A 17265-nucleotide genomic window follows, 5' to 3' on the forward strand; every position below is an offset into this window, starting at 1 on the left:
TGCATCTGCGGTGCGGGTATTGACACGTCGGTGGCGGGGGCCATTTTTCATTGTCTCATCAACACAAAGCATTATGGGGCATCAGATAGTCACAGAGCAAAGTGCTGGCTGTACGTTTTCTGATCCGTTCCTTTATCAGGGGGGTTCAGATGAGGGAGTGGATGCACACGCAGATGTGCACACACACACACACACACACACACACACGCACACACACACACTCACACACAAACACACACACACACACATAATGCACACACACACACACACACACACACACACACACTCACACACACACACTCACACACACACACACACACACTCACACACACACACACACCACATTCCCTGCCACATCTGGGAAAAGGAGCTGTCAGGGTGGTTTTGAAAAAGGGGGGTAAAAAAAAAAGGAAATTCTAAGAAACTTTTCACCGAGAAAAACAGAAGTCTCGTCTCTGTAGTTTGCTGTCTGCGGCTGCTCACCGGTGCTCCTCGGCGAGGCTCACCAGAGGCTTCGCTGGCATTTACCACGGCTACGTCGCCAACACCGTTTGAAGCTCAGGCGCAGTCGCTGACCCTGCCACACGCCCCCAAAACACTGTTATAATCAGTTAAATTTGTCAGTGGCCCAGACAAAGCTGTGATCAGCATTTTGTTCCGTTTTCTCTAGTGGCACAAGCACACGTCCCTGACACTCTCTCAAATCTCTCTCTTCATTAGCACGCCTCTGTGCAGGTAGCTGACAGCACTGTGGAAGAGAAACCACATCGGACGCATGATAGCACACCTTTCTCCCTGACTACAAAACCCACATTCAACTCATCTGGCTCACACACACTGCTGGTGTAAGACATGTGCATGTGTGTATGAGAGAGGTGTGTGTGTGTGTGTGTGTGTGTGTATGGGTGAGATGTATGTGTGTGTGTGAGTCAGTAGGTATGTGCAAGTTGTGTATGTAAGCCAGTATGTGTGTTTGTTGATGTAGGGATAAGTAGTCTGCTCTCTTTTCCGTTTTGGTCTGTGTGACACACCCTGTTGCACCGACCCTACCAAAACAAACCGGGCCGTCAGACATTAGTCTTTTCATCTGTGGGAATGTGCTGGATGGCTCTGCGCTCAGCAATTACTGCACAAAAATCATATATCATGCCTTTAACCCTGGGAACCTGTATATCTTTAGGGGTCGTTAATTTTAAAGGAGGACCATTAACCTGGGGATGTGTGTGTGTGTGTGTGTGTGTGTGTGTGTGTGTGTGTGTGTGTGTGTGTGTGTGTGTGGGAGGGGGGGGGGGGGGCAGAGAGCCAAGACAGACCTTTCTAAAACAAACCCCTGCAGATGTTGCCTGGGGGAGCAAGGAGGTGTGTGTGTGTGTGTGTGTGTGTGTGTGTGTGTCAAAGAGACTGTGTATTTGTATTTATTATCCCTTTCAGACCAACAACTTTCGGACCAACAACTTTCGGACCAACAACTTTCGGACCAACCCAGTTTTGAACCATGCCAAACACTTCTTATACAAAGTCACTGATCTGTGTTATCACAAAGGCCCAGGGTAAATGGTACAATATCAATACTTCAGATACACAAAGAAATCATTGTGTATCCAAAGCTTATCTCTGGTTTATCAAAATATGTCAAGATATTTCAAGTTATTCTTCATTTGTAAATAATAATATTGCTTGCATGAATGTTTATTCTAAATATAACAAAATACAAAAGAAGTGTCGTAAAAGACTCTTCCAGTCACGGTAAACTATGCATTGGATAGCTTTAACCTAACTATAAAGTTCAAAGCTTGTGTGTGTGTGTGCGTGCATGTGTGTAATGGGCATTATTATGACGCGAAGCTAGCGAAGCGGTCATATAGGGATTGTTAAAGTTTTTTATTCTTTTTTTTTTCCGTCATCTACTTCCTAAAATTTTGGTCAACGATACCCGTGACACCGAAACACCCCACTAGACTTTTACGGAAAAATTTTGTTTGGTCCCCGGGGGCCTCTCCCCCACTGGGCCCCCAAAACCCAAGAAATGCAGTTTTTCCTAAATAACTACCTGAACCGTGGCACCAAGGATGAAGAATTTTTTATGGTATGTTGGTCTCAAGGGCCCACATCAACCTAGCCCATAATCACTCATTTGTGATTTGCACCCCCCCGGTAAAAAAGGAAAATGCAATATCATTCTGCTTTAATCGCCCCTCTCTTCAGTTAAGATGTTCAGAACTGCACCAAATTTTATGTGTATTCTCTGGGGGTATGCCAAGTTTTGTAGAATTTCATTCATGGGGGGGTCTAAAAATTTAAGTTTTGTGTACATTTATTTACAACTCATTGGCCTGTAGATGGTGGTGCACACATATACACACACACACACACACACACACACACACAGGCACGCACATACTATCGATATCGGCAATTAGAATGGCCGATACATAATTACAAATTCAGTAGGATTAAAGGAAAACCAAATATTTATCATCATTTGGCAGCATTTCCAGTATTGGCGTTATGTAGTCGTTTGTCCACCAGATGGCGCATCGTTGCAGTGAGACGTAATTTTGTTGGAAGTTAATCTAAAGTGAGTTGGAAAGACAAGGACAACACTGTAGTGTACTGCAGAGAACGTCTAATAAGGGTAGGATGATTTCCACATTAAATGTAATTCCCATTTCTTCTTGAAGCCGAAATAAATCTGAGAATGTTTATCGGACATGCTTGGTTTTTACTGCAGGTAGGCTACATGAATCTTGTAAGTTATAGCCTAGGAGGTAGGTAAAATAATGTTATCGTTAGCATTGGTTGAGTGATGGAGGCCAATTTGATTATGTATTTGTAGAAAACCATAAATGCGGTTATAGGCTACCAAGCAAATTGATAACAGCACTAATTCTATCTTTCGACTGTCATCCCATTCTCTTATGACCATAACTAGGCTACTAGCAGGAGCTAAGTTAGTTAGCCACAACACGTTCGCTAACGTGATGGTTTTCTAATGGAAATAGGCTACCTGAAAGATAACCTGTCTATGATGCATCCTAAACACTGGGCTGGGACATTTCTGCTCAAAGTCTCAAAAAGCATCTGAGTCAACGTTCATTCCCAAACACCCACTAGGCTACTTCAATCCTCTATTTTCAAAGGTGATTCAAGTAAGGAAGAGCATGGCCCAAAGTAAAGTAACTAGGACTGAAACATAAATTCGTCAAAGTGAATAATTCGTGTCAACTCGCCGCAATGTAGATTTATTAACGCACCCGTGAGGATCTACATCTCCATTTAAACCAAATGTTTTAGAGCGCATGTTGAGAGATGTATCCAGGGCAGGGCTTTACCTACACATATTTGTTGCACTTGCTACAAAAATCATTCTTTGTGATGGATGATTTAGTACCAACGTTACACCGGTCAGATACAGTTTTGTCTATGGCTATAGCCTACCGTGAGACTGAGACGCTTTTTGTTTGTTCGAAGTGTGTGTTTAGGGTGTGAGAGGGGAGTCGATGTGCTTTGATTCCAGCTTGGTAGTTGTAGTCTATGCGATTAAAAAGCACTTGTGTGTGAAGTATCCAAACAATGATAACACTTTCTTCATTATGGCTGCTTTAGCCACAGACCTTCAGCTACTGTACAGTGGGTCCCATTTAGAAGTGTCCAGTCCATTCACGCAGCTGTATTACTACTGATATGCAAAACTATTAACTTTTCGCCAAGAGGTGGCAGCTAAGTCCGCTTGATACTGTTGGTTCCCAAAGGATATTTTATTTGGGTCGCCAGCATAGCCTAGTGACAAAATGGGGCCTACCTTATATAGCTTATAGTTTAACAGTCACGGTTTTGTCATAACTCCCTCTATGCATTTTTGCATTTAGAATAGCTCTGAAACCGGGGGGCGAACGTCGCAGAGGGGGCGCCAGTGCGTGGATATCTCAATCGCAAAATTAAACAATATTTCTATCGGGGCGCCTACCATAGACTAGGCTGGGTGAACCCAGCCTGATCTGCCGGCGATTTCTTTTTTGATTTCTTAAAAGATTGAGCTTGGTCTGGCGAAAGCCAGACTAACCATGGACCTCACAGTTGCAAAATGCAAGGGAACATGAATCAGCCTATATTTCCACAAACATTAACGGACAGCAGCTCTTCAACTTGGCCCATTAAAATGTGTATCTAGAGACGCATTTCATGAAGGCCCTTTTGGACATGTCAGTTATTTGCGCCACTGGGTAAAACTGCATTTTGTTTTAGACTACTGGTATTTAATTTTTGCATTGACAATTAAGTTGAATATCATATGAACCAGATGACAGAAGAAACATTCGCAAAAATCCATGACATGACCTCTCTTCTTGATAGCTGTTGAAAACTGCATGGATCTGACAGGGATTGTTTTGTTTAATAATAAATAAATAAATACATACATTATGCTGCTACCTTCTGCTTTTCCCAAATACAATGTAGCCTACAGGTGTACCTTTCATCAGTCCAGTTGCAATGGATGGACTGTGATGAACTGCCCTAGTTGTGATTGTTTAGAGATTTTAAAGGTTTTATAACAATGCTACAAATTGTTTGGCAAGTGCTACATATCTATTCACCCTTGCAGCGCCAGTAGGCTACTTTCTGTGCGGCCCGCAAACACACATGCCAAACAAGCATACACAAAAGTTTCAAGAGTGGGGGATGGAGTAGAAGATGGAGACAAATTGATTAAGTTAATGTGATTTATTTTTCGCGGAATGGATGTACAGGACTGAGCGGGGGGTCATATTTTGTACCGCTATGCGGTACATCTGGTTTATCTTGATATTATTAATTACAAGTAAATAAAATACAAGTTAAATAAAAGTGTTGAGTACAGAGGAGTCTTTCAGATATACATTGTGTGATGGATGTTCAGTGAGAACCAACAGAGACCTGTCCACAGACAGCTTGTTTTGGTTCTTCTGAGTATTAGATCAGACAACTGTGGTTCAGGTTCCTGGTTCTGGCTCAGCGGTGAAGCAAGTGCATAAGCTGCTGGCTCACGGAGGAGAGAGGAACTCAATATAGTGGGACTTCAGAGCAGTGATGCTTTCACAGGAAATCAATCAGCGGGGGGAAAGACGGAGGGCTGAGAGGAACACATTCTACAAGACACTTCTTCTTCTTCTTTGCTGCTGCTGCTGTTTAGATGGAAAGAGCAAGGCATGAAATAATCACAAAACATTGGTTGCAGTAAAGGCGTAGTCAGACAAGGCGATAAGGCCCCATCTATACTGCCAAGGGAAACTACAAAGAGTAACTAAAAAACACCATTTTAAATATCGCTCTAGCCAATAAGCACTACAGTGTCCACATCATACACCATAACAAAAATATAATGACATTGGGGACAATATTGATCAATAATCAATTTCAGAGCGATTTTGTGAATGATTGAAGTCCTGACAGCCAATCAGAATCCATTGAATTTTAGGCAGGCCATCATGAACATGACACTTATTCCTGAAAGGCTGTCCTTATCATTAGTCAGTATAAATACTGATATTATCACTATAGTAACAGTATAGTATGAACCTGATCTCTATAGCTGTGTCTATAGTAAACATTAGTCATGTGGACACACACCCCTTATCAACACTTTACTGGGATTGTACACCAACAGAGACTTCACCGCTGGATTGCTGAACTACATACTGGGGTCTGGGCCAGATGTGGTGATGTCCAAGAGCAGAGTTCTGATACCCCAGATGTGGTGATGTCCAAAAGCAGAGTTCTGATACCCCAGATGTGGTGATGTCCAAGAGCCGAGTTCTGATACCCCAGATGTGTCCAAAAGCAGAATTATGATACCCAGATGTGGTGATGTCCAAAAGCAGAGCTCTGATACCCCACTGATGGATGAGCTGCCCATTTCCCCTGGTCCTGAGACCCATCAGCCAGAAAAGAAGGGGGTTTCATTTACTACTGTGAGTCAGTGTGTGTGTGTGTGTGTGTGTGTCTAAGTGTTGGGTGGGAGGGGGCTGCCTTAGGTATTCTGTGGTCAATGCAGTGACATGCAGTGACCACTCCCATCCCAGTGCTACATACACACACACACACACACAGCTAAATTCCTTCTTTCCCAGGGAGTGTAAATATTTCCCCCTCCATTGTAGCCTAGCCCAAGAGAGTGTGGAGATTCTGCCCCCAAGTCTGGCCCTGCTTCCCCCACCTACCCCCACTCAGCCTGTCCGACTCTGCGGTGTAAACCTTATAGCCCCACTGGGGGTTTGGCGTGGGGGCCAGGCAGCAGCCTGTTGATTGGTGTTTGGCCGATGGCTTCCTTGAACCAGAACGGCACATCGCCTTCGGAAAAAGGTTTATTTTCCTACATCACAGAGCAGCCGAGTCATTCCTCACCCAGAGCTGTTTGAAAAGAGACAAGAAAAAAAATCATATATAGTGTGCATGTGTGTGTGTGTCTGTGTGTGCATGCATCATCAATGTGTATAGTCTAACACTCAACACTCACACTGCCGATGTCTGTCTTTATTGAACACAGATAATGCAGTGTGTGTGTGTGTTGGTGCGTTTGTGTGTGTGCGTGTGTATATTTGTGGTTGTGAGAGGAAAGAAGCACTAGCTTTCTCTTGTCAACACAGACAGACGAGACAAGTTCTCGATCCAACCCGATATTGCCGGCAAGCATCAATCTGGGCCACCATGTCAATGATCTCCATTACATGTGAGCACATTCGCAGCCTGCCTCTTGTAGCCTATATTTATGAAACTCTCACTGTTCTCCATATTTTCTGTGTATAAATCTGAATGTCGCTTTACAGAAAAAACAATAATATTACAGTGCTGCTGTCGTCGTCGGTTGCAGAGAGCCTCCTGGCGTGAGTGTCTGCGGAGGGAGAGGCTCTGGGAGGCGGTTGGGTGAGGATTAAGCTGTTTGACGAGCGAGACCCCCTGACCGAAGCGGTTTCTGACCACAAATAAACATCAGGCTCCGGCCTCCACGCGGTCAGCTACAGGAGCGCATCAATCATGGCGCAAGCAAGCTGCAGTCTCCCCGCGGCACACACACACACACACACACACACACACACACACACACACACACACAATGTACACACACCAATATGTGTACAGACACACACACACACACACAAATATATACACATACACACACTTAAACACACACCAATATGTGTATACACAAACACACACACAAACACACACACACACACATTCATTTAAACATACACAAACAAAAACATATAATCAAACATACATACAAAATAAGTAGGCATTGATGTGCATGCATACACACCAGAAGTCCCTTAAGTCAGTGGTGGGTACTATGATGCACCCTGCAAAATCAACCACCTGCAAAAATACAAAAATGACTAAACCTAAGATACACAGATATAACATACACCCTACATACTGTACAATCTCAGGCATAAACGATAAATGTAGCCAACATCACCTTCACATGCATACACACACACACACACATGCAAACGCACACACACATGCACATAACAAACTATAGTGCCATTTCACTAAAATACTCAACTTCAATTGCTCAGATGGAAATAGAATGATAAGGAATTGAGCTGCACAAAGCAGGGCCCTGGAAGAGGCTTCTGAGAGGGCATGCCAGAGCACCAGCCTTCCTCTGAGTGTGTGGAAATAACGCACCATGCATCGACCTCCTGCTCATCATCAAAAGGAGAGAGGACAACAAACACACAAAATAGCCCCCTCAGATTGGAGCCAAGGATAGTGCTGGTCTGGCCCTGGTCTGGCCCTGGTCTGGCTTAGGCCTGGCTCTTAGATGGCCCCAGTACAAGCAGTGACCGTGTGACCGGAATCAAGCAAGACAACAAGCATCAGATGGTGTTAGTTGTTGTTGTGGTGGTGGTCTGGTGTGTGTGTGTGTGTGTGTGTGTGTGTGTGTGTGTGTGTGTGTGTGTGTGTGTGGCATTAGTATACTGTATATTGTGAAAATGTAATGTTAAATGGACAGTGGTGTTTGTGTATGAAAAAGTTTCACATTATTAGATTCAACAGGGGTCACCATTGAATTACAAACATTCAAGCTACAAAAGACAGGGCATTTGTGATTGGCAAGAGTAACTGATTCATTGCCCTCCTCATAATCGTAGCTGAATTATACAACTTTCCATTACATTAAAACATCATGTTAATGCCGTGAGAAACTTCTCCCTGAAATCATATGAAAACAGTCTAATTCACTATTACTATCCCAAAGCACCAAGTAATTGAAATAACTCAATTTTGTTGAAATGTAGGTTCGTTTTTACAAGATCCATTAAATCTGTTACAACCCAAATTATTTTCATTCAAATAAGATGATAGAATAAAACAGATTATTTCTTCTCTATGTGAAAAAGAATATCTACTTTCGCCAAAACAGAAATCCACTTTTTCTCCAAACACTCAAGAAAACTGTGTCCCTACGTCCCAGTGAACTGTCAAATTGTGCAGTAAAATTTCAGAAAACCTAGTTAGCAATGTGCGCCATTAGGGTCCAGGATGCATGCTATTTTATCATAGGATAATTATGCAGTTTCCCCTCACCACTGGCTGTTTGTCTGGGGTCCGTTTCCCAAAATAATAGTTGCTATGATATCAACTACCTTGGTAGGCGCACTACCAAATGTGAGTTACGCATACACAAATACTCAAGCTTCCATATTGTCACATATCACGCTTTTCATTTTGGAAAATTAAAAAAATAAAAGCATAATTTGTTAGCGTTGTTTTTGTACTAAAATGTGACCGAAATACGACCGAATTTCAACACCGTATTCGTTGACGTATCCTGTAACGTGTGACTCAAATACTGCCAACTCAGATTTCACAGTGACGCCACCACGGAACATGCATCGCAGCAACTAGGCCTATATGCTTTTGGGAAACGCAACCCTGGTTTTATTTGTAAGTTTGCGGCAGGATGATCTTTTGGCTCTAGTGCCCCCACCTGGCAAGCATTAAAAAGCCTGTAGCCTACTGTTTACACACATAGTCAATGTTGACATTTTTTCTGGACCAATTAAGTTGATATTAAAACGGTTTAAAAATTTACAAGAACGAAACAGAGAAAGGAAAGAAAAGAAAAGGTTTATGTTGAATTAAGTGTGGATAGTACTTCACATGCATCCTCATTTGTCCTAAAATATTGCCATTGCATTTTAAACTATTCTGGCAGTCTGTAATGATTGCTGAAAGGCGAAGGCAATGTCACATTAACTGTGGCTTACGCCAGCAAATTCATATTTTTGCACAAGCAGCAGAGTTCTGTCCGACTGCTGGACGCTTCCTCCATGCACTGCCCGCATAATAAAAACGCTGACTTGATGTAGCTGATTGACTGATATCTGTCACAACCCTACCAGACGGATCTACAACATGTCCTCTGCGTTGACAAGCTCGACTGTTCATGTGCCAGAGGTGAGAGCAGTGTGGACGATCTTTCCTGTAAACATACTTTCATCTCAATATGAAAGTGTGCAAACAACATGGCTGACATTCCTCAATGATTTCAGTCATTAAAATGTGGTGTTAAATATTGCAAAAACCATATGCACCATGTTGTCGGTGCAAATGTCACGTTTTATGGCGCCAAGACTTAATGACCTAGAAACGCGTTTTAGTAATTAACACCTATGATGAAACCTGGGGTTTACATTAATTGGTTTGGTCCAGGGTCCCATTCTCATATCTCCCCACATCATTAAGATAACCACACAAAACGCATCGTGTAATTGATATTGTAAAATATCATAAAATCTTCCGAAATCAAATGAAAATAGTTAATTGGCGAACTTATTACATTCCGAGGTCTATCAATAGGCTACAGAGTGCAGTGCATTCAATGAAAACTCCCCTCTTCGTCTCCTTTTCACCAGAAGGTAATTAGATTTCTAATGGAAACCCGTTTTTTCGGTGCCCTTTTTCAATCAAAGGTCTCTAATTGAAAATGAACCTATTTTCTTCCTATCATTTAAGTCTTTAAATTTTAAATAATGTGGGTCAGACGTTACCGCATCGACTTTAAAAGACCTTCCGCTGCAGATATTCCAAAGGCAGTTCTTAGCACTTTCCTCTCTGTCCCTTACATATGTTCCCTCTGTTCTTGGGTGGACAAGTACAGGGCTGAAAGAACAAAAACTCAATAGGCCTATCACCAATAAATCTGAAAAGCCTGAGATGATCTTGAAATAGGTGGAATGTTTTGAATGGTACCCACTTTGCACTGCATTATTCCACTAGAGCACATCTGTCTTGATTATTTTTGCAGATGATCTAAAGTTCTTGCTGATGAACCATTACCAAATATTGTATTTTCATGTGAAAACAACCACATCTGATTAAAACAGACAATATGCATGCAAGCAGTGCAAGCAAGATGGCAATACAATGGCTCTCTTTTGATGTATGCGTATTTGACTCAACATTTCTGGCTAATGGAAAAAAACTGAGACTGAAAAAAGAGCAGAGGGGAATGGGTCTGTTGAGAGATATAATAATAATAATAATAATAATAATAATAATAATAATAATAATAATAATTTGATCTATATCAAATCTGTATTTGATCTTGTCTTTGAAGACGACAAAGCAGATAATGAACAAGCTGCGTAGGAAACAAATAGTGATTTCTGAGAAGTCTGGATGCTGCACACAGCGCCTCCAATTCGATCGCTCTCAGACGGGTGCGTCCTCTGAGAAGCCAAGAGTAGTTTGTCATGGTTCATAAGGAGGAGTCTGAGTGAACGCTGCCAGTGATGCGTCTGCTTTAAATTTCCTTTACAGCTGTTCAGTGAAGATACCATGCCACAGGAGAGCTGGGTTACGACATTAAACTGAGCCATTTGTCTATCAGGGCAGCCGCGGTGGTAGGAACCTAGGGTTCAGAGCAGGATTTTGAACACCTGCTGAAATCTATTCTGGGACGCTTTTTACTTAGTCCAGGTGACATTATACATCATAGTAAAGCATGAATCACAAAGCTCTCATTAAGTAGCCCACAGAAGTGGAACAAATTGGGCTTCATGACAATTTTGTAGCAGAATGTTTCAGGTTGTGTGTTTACATCTCTTGTTGTATTTACATGTGCATATTAATGATTTTTTTGTGACTCAGGTACATAAAGTCAGTAACCAGGGCCACTTCTTGAAGCCTTCATCCGCCGAGCAGCAACAGCATCTTTGCTGACCTGCAGCAGACACGGCCTTGTACAACAGTCCATCTGAGATTTATTTAGTCTCTCCATTTGGCTCAGGGAGACCAAATTCCTGGCCCCTTCCTCTTCACAGCTGCTCTCAGAGCGCCCCCCTCCGTTTGCCTGTCGTGGCTCTTTTCTTGTTGAATCAAGTCAAACATCTGGAGTGAGATAAGTTATCTTCCCCCCTCTCTCTCTCTCTTCCCTCTGTTCTGCGGGAGGCGCCGGTGAAGCCTTGGCGATGGGGCCGACGCAAAGCCAGAGCTCTCATTTGCCTTTAATGGGGTGTCTGGACGTTACAGGCAGACATTTTTGTTTTTTTTTGGGGGGGGGGGGGTGAACTTTTTCCCTCTCTCGCCCACACCTCCAAAAATCTCAGGGCAGTGCTGACCCTTTTCCCTGCGTGGTCACCTCGGTTACAGTCAAAACCACGTCATGGAGTTTCTGTGGAAGCAGGCAATTTCACAATATTTGACATGGGATTAATTGCACACAGCTCGCCAAAAGCACAAGATTCAAACCAATTTGTGCACAGCTAACCGGATCATGAGCCCGTTACGGTACTGTAAGGAAATCAGTTTAATAAAGGGACATATACCCCGGCACACAACGCAGAATGTCAACCTGAGGGCCTTTCCTCAAGTGTACAAACTGAAGATATATGACAGTCTCTAACCAACAAGGACTAACAACTGCGGGAACAAAGAGGAGGGAAAAAAATGCCGTCTTGCATGGCCATACGGGAGTTGTTTGTCTCTGAAGACGCCCTTGCATGCATCACAGCCCTCGCCCACCCACCCACCCCCCGCCCATGCTTCTCCCTTCCCCAAAACAGGGGATGCAGTTACATCCAATGTGACAAGACTTCAGCTATTCTTAACTTGGGCTCCTGTGGCTGTGCCTTCGCTGGCCATGGGGGGGGGGGGGATTTAGATTTAGGGGCGTGGGGAGGTGGGGGTGGTAGAACAGCGTGGGACTGTAGGCAGTTGCCTGACGGAGGCTCATCTGACACAGCCTACGTCTCCCCGCGCTCTGCCTTTGGCTCCGTGAGAACAGAGACGGCCATCTGCCCGGGCTCTCCAGCGTGCCCATCAACCGCCAACTGGGCCAAGACAACAACAACAACAGGAGATCCACTGGCACGGCGAGGAGCGCTCACACCAGCTCCAGATAACCACTCCAGCTCCAGGAGCACTGCTAGCTCCCTCTGTGTGTGTGTGTGTGTGTGTGAGAGAGAGTCAGTGCGTGTCTGAATATGAATATGTGTGTGTGTGTGAGGGAGAATGCATGTGTGTGTGAGAGTGTGGACGTGTTTGAGTATGGAAGTGTGTGTGTGTGTGTGTTTATGCGTGCATCTCTGCATATGTGCGTGTAAGCGCGTGTGTGTGTGCCTCTGTGTGATAGATAAATAGATAGATAGATAGATAGATACTTTATTGATCCCCAGGGGAAATTCAAGAATGAGTGTGTGTGTGTGTGTGTGTTTGCGCATGTACATGTAGTGTGTGAGCATTTGCGCAGGGCACGGGGCGTTGGTGCTGCCAGATTCGGGGGTGATGAAAGGCAAATGTAGCATGTAAAAAGAGTGTGATTGTCTGTGGGCCCCTCTGGAGGACGCTGATCCAGACTGACACCCGACAGACAGCTGGGATGGCTGAGGGCCACCTGACTTCTGCAGGCCCACAGCCTGAGAAGGGCCCCTGGCTCCCCCGCAACCCCTGTGTGTATGTGTGTGTGTGTGTGTGTGTGTGTGTGAGTGTGAGTGTGAGAGAGAGAGAGAGAGAGAGGGAGCAAGAAAGAGACAGAGGGGAGTTAGGGAGGGGAAAAGTGGAAGAGAGAGGCAAAAACAGAGGGCTATAGAGAGAATGAGTGAGAGAAATAGAATGAGGGAAAGACAGCGGAAGATAGAGAAAGGGATAGAAAGAGAGAGAGAGAAAGAGGGAGTATTATAGGAGCTCACCATGAGCCTCCACCACAAACACACTCAACCAGACAAAGCCTTAATTAAAACATGTCTTTCAGCACTTGGCAAATGAGGAGGGGGGTGTGAGTGTGTGTGTGTGTGTGTGTGTGTGTGTACGTCTGAGATTGACACCACCGCTTTGGAAATGATTGCAATTCTTGTATATGCAAATACAATGCTCTACAAAGGAAATTCTGTTTGAATATTTCAGTGGGTTATTACCCTGAAGAAATTAAATTGTTTGCCAAAGTTGCCCACATGGGTTCTAGACTGCATAACCGTGTGGGATGAGAAGGCTCTCTTTGGTTCTACACTGCATGAATGTGTGGCATGATAAGGCTCTTTGGTTCTACACTGCATGACCGTGTGGGATGAGAAGGCTCTCTTTGGTTCTACACTGCATGACCGTGTGGGATGAGAAGGCTCTCTTTGGTTCTACACTGCATGACCGTGTGGGATGAGAAGGCTCTCTTTGGTTCTACACTGCATGAACATGTGGCATGATAAGGCTCTTTGGTTCTACACTGCATGACCGTGTGGGATGAGAAGGCTCTCTTTGGTTCTACACTGCATGAACGTGTGGGATGAGAAGGCTCTCTTTGGTTCTACACTGCATGAACGTGTGGCATGAGATGCCTCTCTGTGGTTCTACACTGCAGGAACGTGTGGCATGAGAAGGCTCTCTTTGGTTCTACACTGCATGAACATGTGGCATGATAAGGCTCTTTGGTTCTACACTGCATGACCGTGTGGGATGAGAAGGCTCTCTTTGGTTCTACACTGCATGAATGTGTGGGATGAGAAGGCTCTCTTTGGTTCTACACTGCATGAACGTGTGGCATGAGATGCCTCTCTGTGGTTCTACACTGCAGGAACGTGTGGCATGAGAAGGCTCTCTTTGGTTCTACACTGCATGGACGTGTGGCATGAAAAGGCTCTTTGGTTCTACACTGTATGAACGTGTGGCATGAGATGGCTCTCTTTAGTGCAGCTATTCCAGTGGGTTGCCTCTGAGCTGGACAAATTGTCTATTAGGAGCAGCACCACGATGCCCAGAAACTGGACCCCAACACACAGCTGAGAGCACCAGTGGCTGGCCATGTGTGTGTGTGTGCGTGTGTGTGTATGGTGTGTGTGTGTGTGTGTTTGGTGTGTGTGTGTGTCTGTGTGTGTGTGTCTGTGTATGTGTGCGTGCCTGCGGCCATGCCTGACTCAGCTCAGCTGTTACTGTCTTGCTTAAGACAATAAGGGCAAAAGCAAGACTCCCTTACCAACTCACCGTCATCAGGACACACACGTCAACAACATAAGAGTTCATTTATATTTTATGAGCACTCATTTTGAACCTCCCACATACTGTAAATTTAAACGTGTGCAGACATATTTCACTATTCTATTGTTTCTGTTAACGATAATCAGCGGAAAATATGATGGAACTATCATTTATTGTTACACCAATGTATCCACCTGTAAGGAGTTTTATTATAGTTCTGCTGTTAATGCTGATCCAAGTGGTCTGTCTGCAGCGCTCTCCTCCGGGACTCCTTTGAAGGTGGCTGGCCATGTTTCAGAAGCCTCTTTAAAAATTAACCATCTGTGCAGCTTCCCTTCCCACTAACCATTTCAACTTCTGAAATTGCAATAGACATCAAGTCTGAATTGTTTCAGATGATCGTCTATGACAAAAGTGATGTAATCAAAGCTAATTTGAATTTGATTGGGAAGAAAAACAAGTGCTGGTATGTGGTCCGCACTTGTGAGGACTGCGTGGGTTCCATATGGTCAAGTTCAGAATTGCTCTAATGGTTTGGTATTTCTTAACATGGCAGATGATTACTTCTTGTTAGTGTGCGTATGAAAAGCTCAACAGTGCACTCTGTAACCAGATCGGCCCTTGGCTCTACATAAAGCACACACAGAGACAATGGACATTGTTTATGGCGCTCTATAAATAAATGCAATTCAAGTGAAACAAATATGGCTGGTATTTAATTACATGCATTGGAACCACCCATACTGAATCTGCCCTGTCTGCACAATACAGTTCCCCTAAGGAAAGGAAATGCACTCTGCTCCTCAGTGATTTTATTTTACAGTAGATGCTAGTAACAGCAAGAGGCCGGAGATGTAAACACTGTTTGGGTCTTAAGCGGGGCCAGGAACTGCATAATACTCCACAAGGCTTAAGCTCCCTACAGTACAGGAGAGAGGGGAGCAGAGAATCGGGTCTACCAACCCACAGGGTTTGTAAATATTAATGAACTCCTTGCCACTTGGGGATTCTGTCACTCTCTCTCTCTCTCTCTCTCTCTCCCTCTCTCTCTCTTTCTCTCTCGCTCTCGCTTGTTTAATTAAAAGAGCTCATTTTAGAGAAATGAATAGTTGTCTGTTGCCTGTGGGGCGGCTCTCAGTTCTAGGGCTGTGGACTTGACATTTAGCTGATGTGTGGAGGGGGGAGGTTGGCATGGCGACGCAGACGCACGCTGGAACTCTAAACGTTCGGGCGTTTGCCCCCAGAGTCACAAACCACAAGACTGCAGTTGTGATCCAGTCTGTGTCCCGTACTTTAATGCTTCCGTGCCATGCTTAATTAGACAGCGAGCCCTCATTAGGGCTGAGGAGAACACTTGGCAAGCCACATCAAGAGAGCTTAACATTCTCCCCTGCGCCTTGTAAGTTTATTTTAAATTCAATGCCATATTTTGCTTCCAACTAGATTTTGCTTTGATGTCGTATCGCACTACTCCGAAGCCTCTATAATGGATAAATCCAAACATGTGGAAATATTTCACAGCATTTTGTCTAATCTCCATTCCAACTGGTGTAAGCACAATTTATATTTAGTTCAAAAATACTGTTTAAAAATGTCTTAACAATTGTCTGAGATGTATTTGTTATCAGATTGTCTCATTTCAAGAGCACAATCTAATCTAGAACACCATAACGTGATGTCACCATTGGAGTGTCCAGGGGTCAGAAAGAAGTGTTTTAATGCACAGCTTAAATGTGAACACTTTCCCCTGAAACTGTGTGAAAGCCGCCGCAGCAGCAGCAGCAGCGGAGTGGCATGGAGGGAATCTGCGCAGCCTGAAAAGACTAACGTCACAACGTATGATGAAACAAGCGGGGCCTACGGCAGCCTACGGCTTCACACTGTGCCGAGCGTCATTTTTAATAACTCTGACAAGGTATCAGATATACTCATCTTCTCCCGAACAATAACAAGGATAAACAGGATTTCCGTCGCTGGGAATTAGCGCCACGCTCCTCTTACACTTTTTTTTCCTCTTTTTTTCTTTCTATCGCTCTTTCCTTCGTTTTTTTTTTTTTTGAAAGTGGAACATTTTCTCTTTTCCATTCACTGTGAGCCACAATTCAAATCAAACTGGGCAGTTGCTTCAATGTGCACTAGTTCTCTCTTCCTCTTCTTCTTCTTCCTCTTCTCTCTATCTCTCTCCTCCCTCCATCTCTCCATGAGCATTGTGAGGCCGACAAATTTCTTAGAGAATAGACGCCTTCTCAATCCCTCCCCCCGTTTTAATTGCTTTCTCGATGGTAACAAAGGCGCCATTTCACTAAGAGCCAGACCACATACAATAATGATTTCTCCACTGGCCTGTCCTACTTATTTCAATGTTTGAAAACTTTTTAATTCAAAAATTGCAGTGTAGATTAATTGTCTGATATGTAAAAGCATTGTTCTGCATACTAATTCTACAGCCATTTCCTATTGTGCCGAGCATGTCTTTTGATGTGGGCCTAATTAGCGAAGAGATGTGAGCCTTTTTATGACATGTAAGTGCATAAATGAGCTAATTACCGCGCTTATTGGAGGAGCAAACTGACCAGTAATGGGTGTCCCCACTCAGTGTCATTTCTCTGAGGTTAAAGGACCACTACAATGGATTGCTGCTACAAAGCACAGGAAGCATCAATGGACCCCATATTTTCTACTATTCCATGAAAGGAAAACATGGACCTGCTATATTGTACCTATACAAAATGACCCAACTCCATAATCTGTCTAAAAAAAAAAATTGATGCCCAAAAAAATCAATTAACATCTACACAATTGCTGCAG

This window comes from Alosa alosa, chromosome 9 (genome assembly GCF_017589495.1).
Source record: "Alosa alosa isolate M-15738 ecotype Scorff River chromosome 9, AALO_Geno_1.1, whole genome shotgun sequence".
Classification (NCBI taxonomy): Eukaryota; Metazoa; Chordata; class Actinopteri; order Clupeiformes; family Clupeidae; genus Alosa; species Alosa alosa.